The sequence below is a fragment of the Heterocephalus glaber genome, unplaced genomic scaffold, assembly GCF_053883595.1.
Source record: "Heterocephalus glaber isolate CG9 unplaced genomic scaffold, H.glaber_assembly_v1.0 deba00000470, whole genome shotgun sequence".
In the NCBI taxonomy this organism is placed as follows: domain Eukaryota; kingdom Metazoa; phylum Chordata; class Mammalia; order Rodentia; family Bathyergidae; genus Heterocephalus; species Heterocephalus glaber.
In genome coordinates, this window is record NW_028258145.1 from 16,455,970 (window position 1) to 16,475,887 (window position 19,918).

The 19,918-nt window shown below is 38.2% G+C and overlaps 1 long non-coding RNA gene across 1 annotated transcript in view; it reads right to left on the reverse strand.

Moving 5' to 3' along the window:
• Window positions 1-11,634, reverse strand: part of LOC110349039 (uncharacterized) — a 31,708-nt gene extending 20,074 nt beyond the window's left edge. Inside the window, exons 1-2 of the long non-coding RNA XR_002394738.2 lie at window positions 11,466-11,634; window positions 9,195-9,300 (exon numbers count right to left, since the gene is read on the reverse strand). This is a non-coding gene — a long non-coding RNA (uncharacterized LOC110349039). The remainder of the gene's footprint in view (window positions 1-9,194; window positions 9,301-11,465) is intronic.
• Between the last annotated feature and the right edge of the window lie 8,284 nt (window positions 11,635-19,918).

The window sequence follows — 19,918 nt, forward strand, 5'->3', positions numbered from 1 at the left end:
CTTATTTGATTTTTCATGTCCATTAGTATTTGTTTAATATAGTTGAGTGGACTAGTGTTTGGTGCATATATGTTTATCATTTTCATCTCTTCCTCTTGGATTGTTCCCTTTACAAGAATGTAGTGTCCTTCTTTGTCTCTCTTAATCAGAGTACATTTGAAATCCACTTGATCTGAAAAGAAGATAGCTACTCCTGCTTTTTTTGGGGTTCCTGTCTCATAGAGTATTGTTTTCCACCCTTTAACTTTCAGTCTATCAGTTCTTTTTGAAGTGTGTTTCTTGTATGCAGCATGTTATTGGATCTTGCTTCTTGACCCATTCTGCACTCTATTTCTTTTGACTGGTGAATTGAGACCATTAACATTGATGGTCATAACTCATACGTGTTGACTTATCATTGTCATGACTTTTTATGTTTGTTGGATTCTCCCCCTTTGCATTTAATTTCTTGTCATACCAGATGGATCCATTCTGCTGGGCTTTCTGGGGTTGTGATCCTCATTGTCTTTTCCAAGGATATTGTCTAAAATTTTTTGGAGTTCTGGTTTGGTATTCATGAAGTTCCTAAGGTGCTCTTTGTCATGAAAGTATCTTATTTCTCCATCAATTTTGAAAGATAGTTTTGCAGGGTACATCAGTCTGGGTTGGAGGCTGTTTTCCTTTAGGGCTTGAAATACATCACTCCAAGCTCTTCTTGCCTTGAGAGTTTCTGTTGAGAAGTCTGCTGTGATTCAGATGGGCTTTCCTTTGTATGTGATTTGTTTCTTTTCTCTAACTGCTTGTAAAAGTTTGTTCTGTTGGGTTTCTGGAATCTTAACTATTGTATGCCTATGTGTAGATTTTTTTTGATCAAGGCTAGTTGGAGTCCTATATGCCTCACTTATCTGTATGTCAAGTATGGGAAGTTTTCTGTCATCACTTCTGTGAACAGTTTTTTATGTCATCTGAGTCTCTCCTGTTTCTTCATTGACTCCAATCAGTCTTATGTTATTCTTCTTTGCATCATCTAGCAACTGATGGATTGATTTCTCATGGTCCCTTACTATTGTAAAGAAACTTTTCTTTTCCTAGTCAGTTGATTGGGGAAAAGTTTGAGACAGCTTAGTAGGCTGGATATTAAGGTAGTTGTAGAAACAAAATAGGTAGTGTATCCCTTTAAAAACTTGCCTTAGCCCGTTGCTTTTGTTGTTTAAAGTGAAGGTTATGTAGCTCCTTTGATCTGTAGCTCTACTATAGATAACATCTTAACTCTGAAGAACAAAGTTGCAATCCTTGAGCAAACTTGTGATATATGTGCCTTAACTGTCATGTGTTTAGGACTGTAATCAGCAATAGAAACCACCTGTGTCTAACCATTAAACAGGAATTGGAATTTTATTTACTTAACAAAGACCACTAGGGAGGAGATAATAGCTAAAGAAGATATAAAAAGAAATGTTGAACAGAGGTGCGTGGACACTGACCAGACCAGTTTCTGGTGGTCCCACCTGCTTGCAAGTAAACTTTAATTATTTTACCCAAATTCTGTGTCTCCATGTATTTCTTTCCACAATTTTCAGAAACAACTAATTGCAGTCTTAACTTCTATATTGAAATTCTGTCCTCACATTGGCTCATTCAATTAGTTTCAATGGAGTTTTTAATCTCCTGGAAATCTGTTTGCATCTGTTTTATGGATTCCATTTGTTTCCTGTGTTGGGATTCCATCATGTTCCTTAGCTCCTCTATTTTTTTATCTGTATCCTCTCTAGATTTATTAATCATGTCTTGCACTATGAGCACAATCTCTGCTGTTATCTGAGAAATTATTTCTGATTTCATTCTTCCCAGATCCTCTTTTGTTGACAGTTCAGGGAGTCCAGGTGGCTGAGTATCAGATTATTCCATCTCATTTCCCTTTGGGATTGCTTTAGGTGATCTGGAAGTCTGGTTTCGAGACTTGTTTACATGTCTTCTCATTTCAACGGAGGCAGGGGTAATGTACTGCTGGCACCCACGCAGCTCACCTCTTCTGGACTGGGGGTGGCTCTGCTCCTTGGCACTGGGGGTGATTGTACAGTGGCCTGGAAGTTCACTGCTTATTTTGATTCTTAACCACATACTTTCTGCTTAGTTATAATCTTTTCACAAATGTGTGTCCACCACAAAGCTGTCACTCAGGATATTTGTTTTTTGAATTAGAACCTTTAGAGAGTAAATAGGTTATAAAGTGAGAGTTTAGTCCCACAGATGCTGTACAACATCATCAAGTGGTGGTAAACAGTGCTGCTCATTCTCAGTATTTAAGGGTGTAGGGAGAGGAAGACTGTTTTTCCTGAATTAAAGGGCCTACCTTATATCACAATAAAAGTTCCCCAATAGAGCATAGAAATAAGCTAAAAACCACTTGCAATTAGTCACTTTTGGCTGATATTTCTTTAGAGCATCTTATTAAAATATGTATGTACATGCATGGATGTGCACATACATGTATATAACATTCTATTTCTTGCCTCGTGGTTTCTTAATTATTTCTAAAATACTAATTTTCATCTTTTCCTAAATCTTTACATAAACTAAGTCCTTTGGGGGCAGTTTGTCAGGTTTGCCACTGTCACTGGTTGGAGTTTTATGTGACTGCTGTTGAGGCTCAAAAGTTAAATATCTACAAGCTTCTTAATGATATTGCAGAGAGAGTGACAGGGTTTTATTTTGTTTGTCACTCTTTCTTAGGAAGCTTGTCACATAATTTTCCAAACTCTCTACCACTTTTCTTTCCAGTCATTTCTCCATTAAAAAATTATTCAAATCACTATTTTATAGCCAGGAGCCAAAACTTCTTGTCTATTTTTCACCAAATAAAGGATGGCTTTCAACTGCTTGAGAAAATTCCTCTTAATTTTACTCCTCAGTGACTGTCCTAGGCAAGGAGAGAGTTTGGCAATTTTTATTTGCCTACTAATTTAACAACTCTTTTGCCACTTTTTCTTGGCACATCATTGTATGTGTGCATGTGTGTGTGTGTCCATGTGTTTATGTGTGTGTTATTTGGTACTAAATTTAAAGTGATGGTATCTCAAAGAAACAGAAAAATAACTGATTTCATCATAACTAAATAGTAAATTTCTATTCAGCTTATCTTCCTTGCAACTCCTCCTCCAGCTTAGCACAAGTATTTAAATAGTAGAGTAGGACTGAATTAAAATTCTGTTCTGTCATACAAAAATTAAGTTCATTGCACTGTTATTAAAAGTTTTATTATCATTAATATTAACCCTAATTATATAAATTTTATTTGTGGAAATGAAACTTTTAATTTTAAGGCCAATGAGTGATTGGCTATTTAATATATTACATTTATTCGCTTAATGATAAGGGCTTAAGATAGTAAAACTGCTTAATTTTTCAACATGTTACCCTTATACACACACAAAAGAGAAAAGCACTGTAAAACTCTATTTCCTTGCTGAGATCAGTCTTGAATTTCTTTTTAGAATTAAGGAACTGCCTAAATCCATGACTCGACAGATTATTGGAAAAGAAATGGTAAATAGCATTGATTCAACAGCTCCTAAGACTTGAAAGCTCTGTAACAATGTTTTGGGCTACTCTCCCCTCCTGGGCCCCAGCCCTTAGGACCTGCAAACAGTTGGGAGGAAAGGTCACAGTAGAGTTGCTCTGTTAGTTTTCTATTGCTACATAACCCCAAAATTTAGTGCCTTAAAACAACAAACATTTATTATTTCACAGTTTCTGACATTCAAACCTAGAAGTTTGGGTGAATCTGTCTCAGGGTCGGAAAAATAGCTGATTCTTTTTATTGCACATGTATAAATGTGATAAATATCTGTGTATATACTTTTATATATAATTGTAAACAAGTACATTTTATTTTACTAGCATATTTTATTTTATATGAACATTACATTTCATCAGAATGTGTCATGTGGTTCCTTATTTCAGTTGATTTCTGGTCTTTTGTTCATAATTTTTCATTATTATCTTTTAGAATCTGTACAACTTGCCATGTTGTCAGCTCTCCCATTATTGATACAGATAATTTGTGTCTTCTCTTTTATTCCTGACCATTCTAGTGAGAGGTCTATCTAGTCTGTTCATTTTCTCAAAGAAACAACTTTTGGATTTACAGTTTCTCTATAATTATCTGATTTTCATTTCATTGATTCTTTGCTCTGATTTTCATTATTTCCTTTCTTTGTACTTTAGGTTTTCTAGCGTCTTGAGATGGAAGTGGCAGTCATTAATTTCAGAGATTTTTTTCCTATCCTAATATAGGTGTTTTGTGTTATAAAATTGTCCTTAAGTACTGCTGTGAGAGTACCCTAGACATGTTGTGTTTTCATTTTCATTCAGTTCAAAATACTAATTTCCCTTTTGATTTCTCATTTGAGCAATTGGTTATTTAAAAGTCTATAATTTAGTTCCCAAATATTTAGTCTTTCCACCTTTTTTTTTAGCAGTTACTTGCTCTTAATTTAATTCAGTTATGATCAGAAGTCATACTTTGTATGATCTGAATTCATTTCAGTTTATGGAAACTTGCTTTATGGCTCAGAATATGGTATATTTTGATAAATGTCCCCATGAGTACTTTAAAAAAATGAATATTCTGCTGTTGTTGGTTGGAGTGATCAATAAATGTTAATCAAATGAAGTTGGTTGGTAGATGCGTTAGCAATGGAATTCTGTGATTAAAACAGTAGCTTCCAAAGTGGGTGCATACACTCCAAAGGTATGCAGAATGACCTATTGGGGTACAGAGAGAAATTATTAAAATTATATATAACTTATTTAATCTATAATATATAATTTACTAAAATTATATCTGTATATCCTTGAGATAAAAAATTAGTCTTATTACTATTTACATGTTATACTGTTATATACCTTTTCTTTTACTTTTTGTATATTGTAACATATGGGTTTAGTTTCTCTCACCCAAAATTCTTGGGACCAGAAGTATTTTGAATTTTGGGATGTATTAGTGCAGTTTCTACCCCTGGAACAGAATACCTGAGGTAATTAACTTAAAAAGAGGAAAAGCTTATTTTAGCTCACATTCTAGTGGTTTCAGTCCATGGCCACTTGGCTCTCATGCTTTGGGCCTGTGGGGACACCGTGCATCATGATGGGCATGCAGGGCAGAGGAGGCTCATGACAGCTTGGGGGATGGGGAGCAGAGTTCCCAACATCCCCACTACCCCAGTGACCTAACTTCTTTTACTAGGCCCCGCCGACTAAAAGTTCTACCATCTCCCAACCATGCCACAGGCTGGGGAATCAAGCCTTTCACAGGCGGGCTTTTGGGGGACATTCCAAGCCACACTGTAGCACAGATTTTTCTTTCAGATTTTGGAATATTTACATATACATAGTAATTTTGGAATATTTTCTGTACATATATCTTGAGGATGGGACTCAAGTCTAAAGTCTTACAGAGACTCAACTCTAAGTGTTATGTAAACAGAGCATGAAGATAATTTTATACATTTTTAACAATTCTGAGCATGAAACAAAGTTTGTACATTGCAACTATAGGAGCTCAGAGGGTCTTTCTCCCCTTGGGGAAGCTGAACAAACTGTTATGCACCTGTGTTTTCACAGCAATCCATCAAATGAGGTCAGGTGTACAATTTTGCACGTGGGGAAAATGCTCCAAAAGTTTTGACTTTTGAAACATTTTGGATTTCAGATTTTCAGATTAGAGATGCTCAGCCTGTATCACAGTGTAATCACTACAGGATGTCATGAACATGATTAATTTTATTTGTTTTTCAAAATTGAAGGTGGGAGGATACTTGGTATTGAGGTGGGAGGATATTATGGAAGTTTTGGTCCTATACAGACCTTTGCTAGCACAGTCTTTCTTCAGTGGGGGAGCTCTTGAAATAATTTTTCTGTCTGTATATGAATCATTTTATCTACAGCTCATGATACATTAGATGACCAAGTTATAGATAAAACATTCCAAAAATAATTTCCAATTCTCTTTTGAGTAGAGAATGATGTATTCTTCTGATTTTCTATATTTACAACATGAAAATTTATTGACAATGTTGAAAAACTACTAAAACTATAAACAGGGCAATATGAATAAAAATTTGGCCAAAGATAGTTTTATTCAAGACTAAGTCAAAGCATTCCTTACTGAGTGGAATGATCAGGCCCCCATATATGCCTAGCGATTATAAAATTATTATGTATTTGTATTACTTTCTTGGTCTCTCTTATTGGTCTACATAAAAAGATTAAAAGTGCAATCTTTGAACTAAAACTGAAGGATAAAGTTGTCCTCTTAACTGATACCTGTGTTATGTATTTGCTGGTCCAACATACAAATTTTGTTTTCAACTGAAATAAGACAATTTCTTCTTAAGTAAGAAAACGCTTATTCACACAGTTAAAGAGTCAAAGTCTCCAGCAAAGCATTTGTCATATTCCCCACAAATAGCAAGACTCTCCCCCTACCCTTGCCCACAGAAATCCAGAACTTATCTTGGGGCAGATCAATACACCTCATTTTGAGTATGATCAGACTGCAACTCAAATGTCCTTGTCTTCTCTCTGAGACATGTGTCAGGCCAAGCAGAAGGCTCAGTGAGCGATTTCACCCAGGGTCTTCACTTGTGCTGTCAGCGAAGGAATGTGCCATCAATGTCCCTATGGTTCTCTGGGGTTTTTCTTTTTCATTTTCTTTCTTCCTTTTTTTTTTTTTTCGCTTTTTGAGACAAGGCCTCACTATGTATTCCAGGCTGGCCTTGAACTCATGATCCTTCTGCCTCAGCCTCCCAACTCCTGAGATTACAGGCATGTGCTACCATTCCCAACACCCCTGGATAGATTTCAATAAGCATCCACAGACAGTCAAAGATCCTTCCTTACCTTCAAATCCAAACAACACTGGAAAGATGTCCCAATTTCCTTTGGAACATAATATGCTGAAAGATTCCATTTCTCTTTTTGTTTTTAAATTTTAAAAAAATTAATTAATTTTGAGAGAAGATCTTGCTATGTAGCCCAGGATGGCCTCAAACTTATGAAACACTCCTGCCTCAGCTACCCAAATGCTGAAATTACAGGTGTGAGCCACTAGGCCCAGCATCTGTTTCTTTTAACTCTGAGAACATTGCCACTTGAAGTTAAAACATTTTCTCCAACATGTGCCAATTCCCCGTGATGAATGTAAACATTATGTACTGCAAATATGTACAATAAAACAATTTTAAATTGCTGGGTATAATGACACATACCTGTAATTCCAGTGCTTTGGAGGCTGAGGTATGAAGATTGCTGTGAGTTCAAGGCCAGCCTGAGCTACATAGGGAGTTTTTGTCTCAACAACCCCCTCCAATGTAAGAAACAAAATAAACACTTTCTCTAGAGTCTGGTGTTTCATTTTTCATGTAGCTCAGCTTCTTTCCAAAACTATTCCTGGGTAAAGCCATCCCATTTCTGTAGCATATTTATATGGTTTTGGTCCAAGTATTCACACAATTTATAAATATATTTGGGTAAATTGGTCCCCACTTCATGAACTTGACCATTTTTGTCACATCATCCAGAGTTTCAATATTTCTTCTGTGACAGGCTATGACAGTCACAGTGTGACTAGAGCAGCAGAATTTCCTTTGCTCCAGTTGCCCTTCCTGGACTGAACCTCGGTGACCCTGCCCATACAGATGTCCACATGGCTCTTCCAGGCCAGACGTTTCAGTTCCAGATATGAAGGCAAAACTTCCCAGCTGTCTCCTTTCTCCAACTTCACTTTTTGTGAATTCAGTTACCTGCAGTCAACAGCAGTCTAAAAATCTTAAATGGAAAATTCCAGAAATGAACACTTTGTCCATTTTCAATGGAGCCCCATTCTGAGTAGCAGGATAAAATGTCATCCCATTGTACTCAGTCCTACCTGGGACATGAATCATCCATTCTTCTTCACTGTATCTGCCACCCACCCATTAGTCACTAAGTAGCTGTCTGGCTATCAGATGGACTGTCACATTACTGTGGTATTTGTGTTCAAGAAACTTTTAGTTTACTTAATAATGGGCACAAAGTGCAAGAGTGACACCGCTACAAATGCCTACGTCACTCATCTGACTTTATGCCATCACACAGGCAATTTGTCATCTTACATAATCACAAGAAGTATGGTGAGAACAATACAGTAAGATGTTTGTTTTTTGTTTTGTTTTGTTTTTGGTATCGGGGATCGAACTCGGGACCTTGCGCTTGTGAGGCAGGCGGCAGAAGCACTGAGCTCAATTCCTGGCCCTACAGTGAGATGTTTTAAAAGAGAGAGAGAGGTGCTGAGGATTTAGCTCAGTGGTTTTGCCACCTGCTGTGCAAGTGCAAGGTGCTGAGTTCAATCCCCAGTACCAAAAAAAAAAAAAAACCCTAAATAAATAAATAAATAAATGAGAGAGAGAGAGGCATCTGAGCAGCTTGTATCACAACACATTGTTAACTGTTGTGTTTTACTATTAGTTATTTTTGTTACTCTCTTACTATGCTAGTTCGTAGATTAAACTTTCTCTTGGGTATATATGCAGAGTAAAACACAAGATAGGTAATGTTCAGTATAACCAGTGCTTCTGGACCTCTGGCAGAGGTCTTGGAAAGTATCACCCCAGATAAGGGGGGATTACTATAAGTGCGTTTTTGGACTTGGCTTGTTTGGAGCAGCTCTTTGTACAGAAGAAAACATTCTAGAATTTCACCTTATTTGCAAATCTTACAAACATTCTGAGATGACATTTATTGGTAAAATGTGTTGACTTGTAAACCTGCATAGAAAACCAACTGTCCCCTCACTTTGTCACACAAAAAGTTCCTGGGTGTGACATTATATGTCATCATTATATTGACTGATTGCCTTGCTTGGCAGAAGAACGTTTTCTCATACTATATCTTATCATTGCATTTTATTCCTTCTAATTTTAAATGTGGGCATTGTTAAGTTCTCATCTCTGTGTGCCTTTTCCTTTTCTAGACAATAATCAACTGCTAATTTGACTCCCTGGTTACCTTAAAGGAGAACGGCAGGGAAATGGGATTAGGCATTTAACTGTATTAGCATGTTTTTCTTTTTAAAGGCAACTGGTAAAAAATAACTTTTTGTCATTGCTTAAAATATAGAAAACTAGAAATTATCTTAGCAACCAATGGTAACAAAATCTTAGTAGTTCACTTACTCATACACCCAAATTGAAAAGCTTCTAGGACAAGCTGTAGTGCCAGGCAGGGTGGGGTCCTTCCAGCTGATTATTTCCATTTCCTGTTGGTGGTTCATTGTCCTTCCTGTCTCAGAGGAGAAGACAGTCTTGCACCTTATCAGTCTCTCTGTTATTTATTTATTTGATTTTTTTTTTTCCACACAGAGTCTTACTATGTAATTGAGGCTGGCCTTCAACTAATTCTGTAGCCTAGGCTGGCCACTAACTCACAGCAATCCTCCTGCCTCAGCCTCCTGAGTGCTGGGAATACAGGCAGTTGCCACCATGCCTGGCCTTCCCTGTCTTAGTCAGGGCATCTGTCATCACCCTAGTTCCCCAGCTGCACCCCTCAGCTGGCTCTTCTGACCTCCTCCTCCCCTAAATCTCACCAGTCATCATATTCATCCTCACTGTCTTAATTCTGGCCCTGCTCATCTCTCCCCTGTGCCATTGCCATCGTCTTCTACCTAGAAATCTTCCATCTCGTCTTGTCACCCAACCATCCATTCTCTTCCCTATGGCCAGGGTTATCCTTCTAAAATGCCAGTTTGATAAGTTCCTTCACTTCCTTCAGACCCCTCAGTGACTCTTCTCTGTCCATGCCTCAAAACCCAACTTCTTCACCATGGCTCACACAGCCTCTTATAATCTGATCCCTCCTGCTCTTTCACTCAAACTAATCCCTGCTCCCTCTTCAGCTGCACAGCAACAGCAACTGAAGAAAGTAATATGGAAACACCTCCACGATAACAACACACATTTATTGAACTATTAAAATAAGTGAAAAAGATTTTAAAACATTGTTTATTAGCGCCAAACTAAAAGCTACCCAAAAAGCCTATCATGGGTAGAGAAATGTTATACTTATTGAATGGAATAATATGTAGCAATAAAAATGATTAACCCTTGGGCTGAGGCTGTAGCTCAGTGGTAAAGCACTTGCCTTGCATGCACGAGGTCCTGGGTTTGATCTTCAGCATAAAAATGTTATCCACTACTACACACAACAATAATATTGAGCAATTTCACAGACATGATGCCTGGCAAAAGAAGGCAGGTACATAAGAGTACAGAAGAGTATGATTCCAGTTATATAGAGCTCAAGATTAGACAAAATGAAGCTTGGATGGTGGAAGTCAGCCTAGTGATTTCTTCTGGGGAGGCTTTAAGGGATACAAAGGAAACTTTTAGGGGAAATGAAAATATTCTCTTTTTATTTTAGTGTCGATTACATGGAGCCTTCCATTCTCTATCTCTCTCTCAATCAAGCTATGCTATCATTTGAATATGGACGCTATCCCCCCAGAAGCTTATGTGGTAAAGGCTTGGTGCCCAGAGTGGTGATATTGGGAGGTTCTGCGGACCTTTAGGAGATGTAACCTGGTGGGAGGTCCTTAGGTCATTGCCTGAAAAGACCTGTGGGAACTCAGCCCATCCGGGATCGCTCTACTTCATGGCTCATGACATAGCAGATTTCTGTTCTACACAGCCCTGCCTGTTACCATCCAGCACGCTCACCAGAGACCCAAAGCAACAGGCTGCCTGATCTTGGACTGAAACTCCAGAGTCTTGAGGGAATAGGACTTTTCTCTTTATAACTGCCTCAGGTATTTTCTCATCATGACAGAAAGCTAACTTACAGAGCAGCTATGAGTTAAAATGTGTGCAACTTGCTGTGCATATGTTATACCTTGTCTTAGTCAATTTGGGCTGCTGTAACAAAATACCATATTCTAGGTGAATTATAAGCCATAAGAACTTGCTTGTCACAATTCTAGAGACTGAGAACTTTAAGATCAAGAAGCTGACAGTAGAGGTGTCTATGTGGGCTGCTTTCTTCTGACTGCCATCTTCTCACCATAAACTCATATGGCAGAGGAGGTAGAGGTCTCTCTCTGTCCTCTTTAATTTTATTTATTTATTTATTTATTTATTTATTTATTTATTTATTTTCTGGTAGCAGGAATCAAACTCGGGACCCTGTGCTTGCCAGGCAGGTGTGGCACTGCTGAGCTACATCCCTGGCCCTCTGGCCTCTTTTATGAGTGCTAATCCCATTCACCAGGGCTCTGGCCTCATGACCTAATCAACTCCCAAAGGCCCTGTCTCCTAAACCATTACCTTGGAGGTTAGAACTTCAATATATGAATGGGGGGAAGGCACAAGTATTCAGACCATAGCACACCTCAATTTAAAAATTGCTAAATTTAAAGAAGTTTGCTAAGCGGGTATGGGGATATAGGTACTCACTGACTGCAATGAAAGTTGGTAACGATCTTTTGAAAGCGATCAGGTAATACTGATGAGAGTTAACACTTGGCAACCTTTCTACCAGGGATTCCACGTTTGGTAAAGGAATCTCCTAAAAAAAATAACAAGAAAAAAAATTAGACCATGCTGGGCATAGTTATGCACGCCTGTAAACCTAGCACTCTAGGGGGCTGAGGCAGGAGGATCACAAGCTTGAGCCCAGCCTGACCAACTTAGTGAGACCCTCACTCAAAATTTTAAAAAGGCCAGGGATATAGATCAGTGTAAAGGCCCTGGGTTCATTGCCCAGTACTGCAAAAAACAGAAACAAAAACAAACAAAAGCCATGTATACAAAGATGTTTAGAACAATTATTCATAAAAATGAAAAATGGTATACATATGTCCAACTATTGGGAAAAGTTTAAGCAAACTATAGTAAAATAATCTAGTAGCATTGCATGTCACCTTTTAAAATTATCTTGCAATTTGTCCAAATACATGAATATCAAAAATAACATTAATTCCAAAATCAGAAAGCAAAATATCAATTACATGCAAACTACCTAAAACTTGGTGGCTAAAACAATAATCATTTTATTTATTCTCAATTGTGTGCATCAGCAGTCTGGTCTGGGCCCAGCTGGATGGGTTGACTTGGCCAGGGTCACTCTTGTGACCACACTCATCTGTCCAGTGGCTGACTCGGGTTGGATGGTGTAGGAGGGCCTTGCTCACATGTCTAGTGTTGAGTGCTGTCTGAACCATGCACTTTTCTTTCTACACATGACCTGTCATGGCAAGGAAGCTAGTCCAGGCTTCTTCACATGACAGTGGCAGCATTGCTGGAGGGCAAGGACAGAAATGGCAATCTGTTGGTCCAAGCTGATCACAAAGGCAGGAGAGAGGCAGGAGAGGGTCAATCAACTCCACCTCTGGATGGAAGGAGTATCTAGGTCACACTGCAAAGGTGAGTATGTACAGGGATGGAAGGAATGTGTGGCATGAACACACCAACCACTCAGAATGATTCACCACCAGTCCCAAATGAACATGTAAATCATATGGATGTGCACTAATGAGGGTTGGACAAACATCCTCAAAGCCGCAGCAAGTTGTCTTGAGGAAGCAATGCAACAGTGTTCTGAAGGTGGTAGAGTCACAGCTGGTGGAGAGGAGGTTAAAGCCCAAGGCATAGGCAATGAGTACTGTGTTTTGAGGAAAAAACAGTTTAGACTCCTTGACCTTAGTTTGGAAAAGAAATGTATCCCACCATATTTTACCTGATATGTTAGTCAGCTTTCCCATCACTGGGACAAAATACCCAACATCCACAACCTAAGAAAGGAAAAGATTACTCTGCTCCACATATTCAGTCCATGGTCAGCTGGCTTCAAGGCAGAAACAGCACGATGGAAGGGAATGGGTAGGAAAGCTGCTTACCTCATGGCAGCCAGGAAACAGAGAAAAGGTAGAAAACAGGGAGGGAGATATTACCCTCTAGCAAGCAGAGCAGGAAAAACAGAGTTGGAAAAGCAACACTAAATATAATGTCTGAGTGATTTCATGCTTTGTTTATCAGAGCAGTGGGTGTTACAGTCGATAAGAATGTGTACAGGTTGTGCTAATGACAGGGGTTCCAGGGCCATCATTCTTGGAGAAGAGCCCTATGTAATGTAGAAACAGAAGATGATGAGAAACCTAGAAATCCTTGCATTCAGACTAATACTAGGTGGTGGGAAGTGTTGGAGTAACAGGATCCAGGTCACTAAATGATATACTTCTTATTCAGAAAAAGGAAAAATCCTATAAGAGACTATAAAGAGGTCAGGCAAAGTTTTTATTTAAATTTCAGTCTATGCCATTACTCATATGAAGTCCCATATTGGAGGCCAAAAATGTAACAGCAGTTTCTTATGGTTCTCTTTAATATAGGCTGTGTCTTTTGTTACGTCAAACGAGAAGACCCTGCAACCTCTAAAACTGTGAGCTTAATAACCTTTTTCTCTTTATAGGTTCACTCTCTGAAGTGTTTGTTGCAGTGATGGGACGCTGACTTACACAGTAGAAATTTGATGATAGTACATCTTGATGAATTTTTTTTCTTGTTTTTGTTTTTTTCAACATTTCTTGTTTGGGGGATTCAGTGAGCTTCTTGGATAGTTTCCTTCAAATATAAGAACATTTTGGATTTTATTTCTTCAAATAATTTTTGGTTCCTCTGATTCCTCTCCCACCTCATCTGGGGACTCCATTTATATGTATATTAGGCTTTAAATTACGCCCATGGTTCACTCTTTTTAAAGTTCTTTTTTTTTTTTTGGTACCGGGGATCGAACTCAGGACCTTATGCTTGCAAGGCAGGCGCGCTGAAACCACTGAACTAAATCCCCGGCCCCACTCTTTTTCTTTTTAATTCATTTTTCTCTGTGTATTTCTTTTGGATAATTTTTATTTTTTAAATTTATTTTTTATCAGTATACATTTGCAACACATAATACATACATTCATCACAGCGAATTGGTCCATATACATATCACATCTTGATCCTTTTTTCTTCCTTCCCCTCCCTCCCTTTTTTCCTTCCCATCTCTCAATTCCCTAAGCCCTTTCCCATCTCCACAAAGTCTATCTTGCTGTTTCCTATTATCTACCTCTTATTTTGCTTTTTATTTATACTTTGTTTTTCACTTATACTTTATTTAAGGTCTACATCCCTATTTTCTATCATTTATCTTTTATCTTGCTATTTAAATTATTTATACCTTGGGTTTCTCACATAAGAGAAACCATGTAATATTTAATCTGTTGTGTCTGATTTATTTCACTTAGCATTATAGACTCAAGGAGCATCCATTTTTCAGATACTACAGATATATCTAGAGGTAACTCAAGTTATTCTTCTTTATGGCTGAGTAGTATTCCATTGTGTATAAATACCACATTTTCTTTATCCACCCATTTGTTGATGGGTATATGAACCACTTCCAAGATTTAGCTATTGTGAGTTGTGCTGTTATAAACATGAGTATGCATGTAACAAAGTAATATGATGTCTTTAACTCTTTTGGAACGATAACCCAGAAGATGTATAACTGAGTCAAATGGAATTTTAATTTTTAGCTTTTTGAGTAATCTCCATACTGACTTCCACAGTGGTTGTACTAGTTTACATTCACACCATCAATGTACAAGTGTTCCTTTTTCCCCATAGCCTCACCAACAATTTGTTGTATGAGTTCTTGATGGTAACAATTCTTTCTGAAGTAAGATGGAGTCTCAGCCATTTTGATTTGCATTTCTCTAATGACCAAAGATGTTGGACTTTTTTTTATGTACTTATTGACTGTACTTATTTTGAGAAGTGACTATTCATGCCAATTGCTCATTTTTTCGATTGGGTCATTTATTTGGAGGGGTCTAATTTTTTTTAGTTCTCTATAGATTCAAGATATTAGTACTCTGCCTAAGGCATAGCTGGACAGAGTGGGACCTTTTCCCATTCTATAGGTTGTCTCTTCACTCTCTTAATTGTTTCCTTGGCTGTGCAGAAGTGTTTTAATTTGATTTGATATCATTTGTTGATTCTTAATATTATTTCTTATGCTATTGGGGTTCTCATCAGAAAATCTTTGCCTATGCTTATGTCTTCAAGAGTTTTCTTTATTTTATCTTCCAGCAGTCAGTGTTTCTGTTTTAAAATCTAGGTCTTTGATCGACTTTTATTTGATTTTAGTGCACAGTAAGAGATATAGGTCTAGAGTCAATCTTTTGCATGTGGATAACCAGTTTTCCCAGAACCATTCAATCAACTTTTTTACTTTCACCAATGTCTATCTTACCATTAGTCACATCCAATGTATTTTTAAATTAGACATTGTACATTTTCTCTCTATAAGTTTGATTTGAGTGGTTTTATATCTTTGTACCTCTACTTAACTTTGAACATATAGAATAAAGTTATAAATGCTGTAGTTGACTAATGATTCTAATAATTGTGTCAGTTCTGGTTCGTTTTTGATTGATAGCCCCCCCCCCCACACACACACACAGTGGGATATATCTTCCTGTTTCTTTGCATGTCTGGTAATCTTTTGGTTATAAGCCAGACATTATAAATTCTACCTTGTTGGGAAATAGATATTTCTGATCTCTATAAATATTCTTGAGCTTTGTTCTTGCATTGGTTAAGTTACTTGGAAACATTTTAATACTTTGGATTTTGCTTTTATGATTTGTCAGGTGAAACAAGGACAGTGTCAGAGCTAATTATTCTTTCACTGAGGAAATATCCTTCTTTGTATGCTAAGCCAGGCCCTGTAAATCATGAGCTTTTTCAGTCTGGCCTGCAGGAAGAGGCCATATTCCAGTTCTATGTGAATTCCAGCCATTGCTACCTTTCCTCCTTTTGGGTGGTTCTTCACCTGGCCTCAGGTAGTTCCCTTATGCACCTGTGCTGATCAACCTACAGCTGAATATTCAAGGAGAACCCTCTGGGAATCTTTGGAACAGTTTCTGTGGAGCCTTCCTCTGTGGCACCTATCCTGCAAATACTGGCCCTCTTAGTCTTCACGGACTCTGGTTTCATCTCTTCAATTTAGGGAGACTGCTGGCCCCTCCTTGTGTCATGGCCTTCAAACTGTCTCCATATAGAAAATCAGGACAAGCATAATACAAGGAATTACCCATATACATATACATACAAGTGTATAGCTATAAGTTATGGATATATAAGAAACTTATCTAGAGTGAAGTTTCAGAAAAGGGTATTGTCATGGGTGAGGCAGCTGCTTGTGACTTTAACTCTGGCCTTGAGCTGGCCTCACTAGAGGAAGAGTAAGTTCCCGGCCAGAGAATAGGTTTAAAAGAAGTCACTGCCTGGTGATTCCAGTAGCTGAGGTGCAAAAGGAAGAGGAGAAGGGAAGGGGGGGGAGATATTAAAATTTAAGAATGGCTTGGAACTAGACAGAGAGAAGAGGAAAAGTATTCCAAGGAAGTAATCTGAAGAAATATTAATGTGTGACAAAAAGAAAGGTTGATGGAAAGGAGGGGTCAAATGTGGAAACATTTAAAGCAAGGGCTCTGTGGAATTGGGTGTTGCATTTGTGTGGCCTTGGAAGAGAGTGAAAAGCCAGTATTGATTCTGATATTCAGGATTCTGTCCACACTTTTTTAGGGAATTATTTGGAATGGTTCTCCATGGTATTTAGTTCAAGATGCTGCTGGCCACCTGTGGTAGTTAAGTGAAGATCAGGCATATTATGCAATGAACACATTCAACTCACAAAGGGCTGGAAACAAACTTGTAACGTAAAATAATTCCAAATATCAGCTGTACACCCCATTTAAAAGTCTCCCCCATAAGATAACATGCACATGTGATCTTTAGATAAATTCTGTTTAATATTGATATTCCCCAGGTTATTAAATCAGAGGGAAAATTTCTGCAACATCTTGTTATTGCCTGCATCAGTGATAGTTGTGTATGTAGAACATACCCAGGTCCTTCTCTTCTTTATTGCTTCTAGTAGAATAATTGAAAACATACAAATGTCCAGCTGGAAGCTGGAGGAAACAAGACTAAGGATTCTGAATATATAGTGATAAATTCTTCTCAGAGCTAGAAACAAGTTGAGTTCTCTCTATATACTTGGAGGCTCTCTTTGTTCACCAACAGCAATAACTGGAATTCACAGAATGCTTGCTATGTACCAAGCAAGCCCCTCCAAGCTTCCCATTATTATTATTTGACACATCAACCTTGTGAAATAGAGTCATTACATATGAGGAGCTGAAACACAGAGATTAAAGAATCCCTGCTTCTCTGAAAGCAAAGCCCAACACAAAGCCTTCTGGGTGAGCTTTCACATTGGAAAAATGATCCCAAGGGTTAAAAATGGGAGACAGAGGTAGCGAATGGGAAAGGAAGAAAACCAATACAAGGATGTGTATTCAGTTGAACAGCACTGCAGAAGACTGGCTGCTCTATCCCATGGTATCTTCTGTAAATTGTTCATCCAAGGAAGACAGATATCTAGCAGCTGCTCCCAGCCCCCAGCACACTGGTAGAAGTTTTGCCGCACAATATGCTAAGCACCGTACTTCTAAGATGCACAGGAGCCAGGTGGAATCTTACAGACCTATGAAGGCACATCCAAGAAGCCCTGGGGCAGAAACCAAGAAGAGTGTGGCTTAAATGCTGCTAGACAACACTGAGACTTGCATGATACTGGTCACCACCTCAGTGGCCAAAGTAAGAGGCCAAGCTGAAAGCTTTCAAAGTACACAAGAAGTATCCTGCTTAAGGTTATACCACTGATAGAAGATGGCAGAGTTGGGATAGGAATACAAAGCCCTGTGGGGCCCCTGGTTGCGAACATAGCATTCTTGTTAGATGTCACTCTTAGTGTTGCTGGAGAGACTGACAGCAGGCAGGGACAAATGAGGGGACCAGCACTAGTGTGGTGACTTTAATCACTGTGTAATGATTGCAAGTGTGCTACATCTTGTAGTCCCTGATAGGTATTGCATCTGGAGTTATCAGAGCAGAAGTTTGGAAAGGCTCACACAAATCTGCCAGACCCACAGACCCTTGAGAGAGGGTCAGATACGTGCATCTGCAAAGTCACCTGGAGCAGGGTGGTGAGAATAAGCACAGAGACAGTGTAGGAGCTTCTGCTATCACACAGTGCATCCACCAAGGGATTGTTTCCTACTCGAGCCTTTCAGTACACAGGAGGTTTCTAAGTCCAAGGCCCCATGTTATATAGTCTTCCACTGCAATTACCCACAGATTAATACATAGTTTTCAGATAAAGTATTCCACTTCCTCCTCCAGCTCTTTGATTAATGTCCTGTCTTGTATCTTCTTTATTATTTATTTTATATATTTATTATTATTATTTTTTTTTTTTGGTGGCAGCATGGAGTGTGAAAATAGACCTTGGTTTGCATCTCACCTCTGTCACTTACTAGCTATGGGGCTTTCGCAAGTTACTTTCCTGATGCATTAAATAAGAGTAGGCCTTGTTCTAAAACCTGAAAACAGCCCCAGGCCTTGTCTGCTGTCATGGTGTTTTAGTATATGTGCTGCCGAAGCGAGTACATGTCATGGTGTTTATCAAAGCACAGATTATGCTCGGTTCATAGGTTTGGGTCTGCTGAACACCAAGAAATCTCTGGGGCAAATAATTCAGAACCATTGCTCTCTTTCATTTATTCAACAAGCATTTGAGCAAAGTATTGTTCTGGTGTTGAGCATAGAGCAGTGAACAAGTCAAACAACAGCCCTACCTTTTAGTATTTGACATTCTAGTTATGGAATATCTGACAATGAATTAATTAAAATAAATGAATTAATTAAAAAAGGTAATAAATTTTGTGAAAGAAAGGAAGCAGGACATAATGAGGTGTAATTGAAAACTATAGTGAATGTTTAAATAAAATATTATCACAGCAAAAGACATATTGCCATTATTCCCTCTCAGAATACTCCCCATCACTTCAAACACATGTATCCCATTGTCCTTTCCCCTTTCTGAAGCAGATCTGAAAGTCTTCTTTTGTAAGTGTCCTTAGTTGTACTGTTGTGGCTACCTCTACATCCTGAATTGACTCAAAATATTTACTTTGCAAGGTCATTTTGACTTTGGAAAAGAGCCAGAAGTCACAGGGTGCCAGATCTGGTGAACAAGGAGGATGAGGACATGCCTTAAAGCATTTATGAACCTGCTTTTCTATTGGATGACTCCCAGCAACAGCATTCACCATAAATTCTTGATCATACCTCACCTCATGAAGACACTCATAAGTGTGTTCAAGGTGAGGAGTATTTTGAGGGACTGTTGATTTTTAGCACATATATAATAGATATATATAGAAATAAGTGAATATGAAGTATGAAATATGAATATGTAGGTCAAGTATACTGATATTTCTTAGTTCTGTCTGGTGAGAGAGGGTAGAAGCAATGACATTAAAGAATACACAGAGCCCAGACTTAGGTTCTAAATTCTAGTCTCCATAAAAAACAAAAAACAAAAAAACCCAGGGCTCCTTAGAAAAATGACTGATTCCAAAGCAGGAGCAGGGAAAGTACAAAACCTAAAACATTTTCTAGTATCAGAAAGTAAGGAATTGTTAAAAAATTATAGGAACAGGGCTGGGGATTTAGCTCAGTGTTGCCACTGCCTGCCTTCCAAGCGCAAGGTCCCAAGTTCAATCCCTGGTACCAAAAAAAAATTATAGCAACAAAATTTTAAAAATAAAAACCAATTTGAACATGCTCCCAGTAGCCAAATCTGGGAAACTTGACCAACAAAATAAGGATAGCAACGGTTTATAAAGAATAGAATAAAATAAATATCCTTAAGTACATACTAATATAAACATTGAGTAAATAAATGGAGGAGAATGGAGAATGGACAGCTCTTTTTTGTGACAGAATTCCAATTA